General features: G+C 50.6%; 1 pseudogene; it reads right to left on the reverse strand.

The window, feature by feature from the left end:
* Window positions 1-3,292: 3,292 nt before the first annotated feature.
* Window positions 3,293-3,829, reverse strand: LOC139032887 (tricarboxylate transport protein, mitochondrial pseudogene; annotated as a pseudogene).
* Window positions 3,830-4,915: the final 1,086 nt, after the last annotated feature.

A 4,915-nucleotide genomic window follows, 5' to 3' on the forward strand; every position in this document is an offset into this window, starting at 1 on the left:
TCAGCAGCTGTAGCAGCACATGATTTAATCCTTGTAGATGACAAGTGCCAATTTGTAGTTGACAGTGAAGATATTTTCTGCCCATTTTAAAGATGTGGAAACAGGCCCTGGGAGCTGAGTTGGCTTGTCCAAGTCATAGAGATGCAGCCCATTTACACACAGCACTCGTCCTGGGTTCCGCCTATACACTGCTGCCCCGTGGGGACAACGGGGGAAACGAAACCTTCCCCACTGTCCTTGCTGCCTTGTGGCTCCAGAATCAAAACCCCACACACACATCTCATCTGGGGTTTGCGGTCCATGAGAGGTGCACTCTGCTGCTCTTAATAGGGTAGATGTGCTGGCTTTGGGTCCTGTCTGCATCGCTAGGCTGTAACTGCCTTCCCGGGCTGTCCTTCCCTGGCTGGTTCAAGTTTAGTGTCACGAGACGCTGCATGAGATTCAGAGCAGAAGCACAACATCAGTTCCCTGTTGTGTGTTCTGAAGGTGGATGCCGGGCCTCAGAGCATGGCCGCTCCCAAGCTCTGCTGGCTGCAGACTCTGGGCTCCCGCCGCTTACGCCAGAGCCTGTCCAAGTGCAGGGCACGTCCGTGTGCGGCCCTGGGCCCTTCTTACTGGGCGTGTTTCCTGTGGCTTCAAGACTAGAGGTGGTGATACCGACGTGCTTCCAGTTTGTCCTTGCTCTTGTTCACGTCCTTCCTTCCTTCCTGTCGACCACCTGGCTGGCCTCTGGCAACTCCAGACTCGAATAGACTTGGAGGGAACAGCTTGCATAGACTTCACGAGCTCTCCCACAGTGGGCCAGGTCTAGCCCCTATGATCAGTTCCCAGTTCTACAGCTTCGACGACTCCCTCAGAGACCAGGGGGCCCCCACACAGTCAAGGCGCATTCTCACCCCGGGAGCTGAGTAGGTCAGTAGCTTGTCCGACTGTCCCAGAAACGGAGCGTCTTATATGTTGTTCTTGTGGAATTAGGAATTCACAGAAAGACCCTTGAGTCTGAAAGCCAGTTCCAGCCTTCTTCACTGTGAGGTTAGCATCTGAGCCTCCTGTTTCTCAATGTATTGACTCCTTCCTCTCCCTCTTTCTCCCTCTTTGATTAACTGGGGCTCTGCTGTCTGAGCTCAAGAGCTGTGAGAGATTCAGGGTCATTATAAGGAGTTAACAATGTAACGTAGAATACCTTGGACAAAGCAAGTCCTTTATTGGCAAATAGTTGAAATCAAAAACATTTAAGTCTATGCTAGGGGGTGGGGAAATTAGAAATACCTTGTTTCCAAAGTAACCACTAATTTACTGGGGTGCAAGGATCAGCAGGAGATGGCATGTCACTCAGAGGTGGCTGTGGACATAGAAGAAAATCCTTTTAAAGATTATAATGTGAACATTCTCAAGAAGACTCGAGAGTCCCTTGCACTGCGAGGGGATTAAACCAGTCAATCTTAACAGAAATCAACCCTGAATGTTCATTGGGAGGACTGATGCTGAAGCTGAAGATCCAATACTTTGCCATCTGATGCAAAGAGTCGACTCATTGGAAAAGACCCTGATGCTGGGAAAGACTGAAGGCAGGAGGAGAAGGGGACGACAGGACAAGATGGTTGGATGGCATCCCCGAGTCAATGGACATGAGTTTGAGCAAACTCCAGGAGACAGTGGAGGACAGGGAAGCCTGGCGTGCTGCAGTCCATGGGGTCGCAGAGTCAGACACGACTGAGTGACTGAACAACAGCAACAATGTGAACACGTTTCCAATGTGGAGACAGAGGCAGAGACAGGCAGAGACAGAGGCAGAGCCTGGAGTGAGGCAGTCACAAGCCAAGGAGCAGCGGAGCCACCAGCAGCTGGAAGAGGGGAGGAGGGATTGTCCTCCAGAGCCTTCAGAGGGAGCATAGCCCTGCCAGCATCTTGGTTTCAGACTTCCAGCCTCTCGAGCTGTGAGAAAATCCATTTCTGTTGTTCCAAGCCACCGAGTTTGTGGGAATTTGTTAAGCAGCCTTAGGGAAATTAATCCAGTCACTCATCACTGGGGAGGGACCACAATTTGCTTAAAACAATGATGCCTGGCCCTTACCCAACAGTTTGTGGAGCTGGGACTTCCAAGGTGCATTGCAGGAAGGAGGACCCCTTCCAGGGCCCCAAAGGGAGCATTTGTCTAACACTCAGAAATGAATTGTCTGAGTAGACACGTGTGCTCACAAAGCAAGAGACTTTATAGGGAAGTGGTGCCCAGGTGGAGAGCAGGAGGGGGAGGGAATACAGGAGCACTGCCCTGCCATTTTGTGGTGATGGGATTAGTTTCCAGGTTGCCTTAGGCCAATCATTCCGATTCAGGGTCCTTCTGGTGACACACGCATCGCTCAGCTGAGATGGGTGCCAGCGAGAAAGATCCGGGAGGTAGCAGGACACGTGGCATCTCCTTTTGACCTTTCCTGAATTCTTCCATTGATGCTGGCTTGTTAGTTCCATGTTCCTTATCAGGACCTTCTGTTGTGAAATAACTCACCCAAATGGTCACTATGGTCCCTGGCCAAGGTGAGTGGTCTCAGTCGGTGTTTCCCATAACAGGTGCCCATAAGACACTCTCATTAGCTGTTGTTCAGTCGCTAAGTCATGTCTGACTCTTTGTGACCCCATGAACTGCAGCACGCCAGGCTTCTGTCCTTCACTATCTTCCAGAGTTGGCTCAAATTCATGTCCACTAAGTCAGTGATGCCATCCAACCATCTCATCCTCTGTCACCCTCTTCTCCTCTTGCCCTCAGTCTTTCCCAGCATCAGGGTCTGGTTTGATCTGGTTTGATCTCCGTGCTCTCCAAGGGACTCTCAAGAGTCTTCTCCAGCACCACAGTTTGAAAGCATCAGTTCTTTGGTGCTCAGCCTTCTTTATGGTCCAACTCTTACATTCATATGTGACTACTGGAAAAACCATAGCTTTGACTATACATCCCTGCTTTTTTTTTTTTTTTTTTTGCAACAGGATCCGGTTTATTGCCTTGGAAGGGTGGTCCTGAGAGTGGCAGGTGCCACCCTGTCCCGGGCGGAGGGAGGGCCCGAGGGCCATTAAGGCCAGTGGCGGGAAAAGCGGGGGCCACGCAGCCCCTGGAATGCAGTGAGGCCAGGCTGAGGCCCGGAGGCAGCTGTGGTGGGCCGGGGCACTGCCCCTGCTGCCCAGGGTGGAAGGCACCAGGCTGGGACGTGACCCCGGCCACACGGGCACCCCGGGAAGTGGGGCACAGGGTCACAGCACACGAAACATGACACGGGCACACAAGCATGTGGACAAGTGGGCACAGATTCACAGGCCAGAGGGACACCCAGTCTCAGCTGGACACACAGACACTGTGGTGGCGGTGTACAGGCCACAGAGAACGTGTGGACCCGACGGCCACAGGGGACACCCAGGCCATGGAGTACGCGGGACAGGGAACAGGCCTTTTGGCACGACTGCACTGGAATTGTAAGAAGGGGGCGCCGGGGGCAGCCTGCACACAGACCCCAGGGCTCAGTCCGTCTTCCACACTTTGTTGAGAAGCTTCACCACCTCGTCGTAGATGATGAACACGATGGCCAGATCCAGGCAGACACTGCCGAGGCGCGGGACAGTGCCCTTGTAGAACGCCTTGAGTCCCTCGTTCCTCAGGATCTGCAGGCCGCAGTCCCACGTGTTTCGGTACTTGTGTGCCTCCAGTCTCTGCATCCTGGTCTTGATCACATCCAGTGGAGTGTTTCCGAAGACACTGGCTGCACCCGCGATGGCTCCGAACACACCAGTGATCAGCGGGTTCATGGGCTTGTTGGGGTTGTCCCCTCGGTACCAGTTGCGCAGGGAGGTCTACATTTGTCATAGCTCTTCTTCCAAGGAGCAAGCGTCTTTTAATTTCATGGCTACAGTCACCATCCACAGTGATTTTGGAGCCCAAGAAAATGAAATCTGACACTGTTTCCACTTTTTCCCCAGCTGTTTGCCATGAAGTGATGGGACTGGATGCCATGATGAATGTTGAATTTTAAGACAGCTTTTTCACTCTCTTCCTCACTCAAGAGGCTCTTCAGTTCCTTTTCAATTTCTGCCATTAGAGCTGTATCATCTGCATATCTGAGGTTGTTGATATTTCTCCTGGCAATCTTGATTCCAGCTTGTGAGTCATGCAGCCCAGCACTTCTCATGATGTACTCTGCCTATGAGTTAAATAAACAGGGTGACAATATACAGCCTTGATTTACTCCTTTTCCTCTTTGGAACCAGTCTGTTGTTCCATGTCCAGTTCTAAGTGTTGCTTCTTGTCCTGCATACAGATTTTTCAGGAAGCAGGTAAGGTGGTTTGCTGTTCTCACTTCTTTAAGAATATCCCCCAGTTTGTTGTGATCCACACAGTCAAAGGCTTTAGCATAGTCAATGAGGTGGTGTTATGCCCTAAACTTGGAAGATGCAAAGCCCCTTTCAATCATTTCAAATGTCTTCCCATCACTGAGATATGTCCAACACCATGAAATCAGATGGTGGTTTTATCTTCAACTGGTAGATGGCAGTTGTCAACTGCAAATTGGCACTTGCCAAGAGCATTGTGTTCTAAGGCCCACTTGACTTCACATTCCAGGATGTCTGGCACTAGGTGAGTGATCATACCACCATGATTATCTAGGTCTGAAGATCTTTTTTGTACAGTTCTGCATATTCTTGCCACCTCTTCTTAATATCTTCTGCTTCTGTGAGGTCCATACCGTTTCTATCCTTTATCGAATCCATCTTTGCATGGAATGTTCCCTTGGTATCTCTCATTTTCTGGAAAAGATCTCTAGTCTTTCCCATTCTGTTGTTTTCCTGAATTTCTTTGCATTGATTGCTGAGGAAGGCTTTCTTATCTCTCCTTGCTATTCTTTGGAACTCTGCATTCAAATGGGAATATCTTTCC

The sequence above is a fragment of the Odocoileus virginianus genome, chromosome 33, assembly GCF_023699985.2.
Source record: "Odocoileus virginianus isolate 20LAN1187 ecotype Illinois chromosome 33, Ovbor_1.2, whole genome shotgun sequence".
Taxonomy (NCBI): Eukaryota; Metazoa; Chordata; class Mammalia; order Artiodactyla; family Cervidae; genus Odocoileus; species Odocoileus virginianus.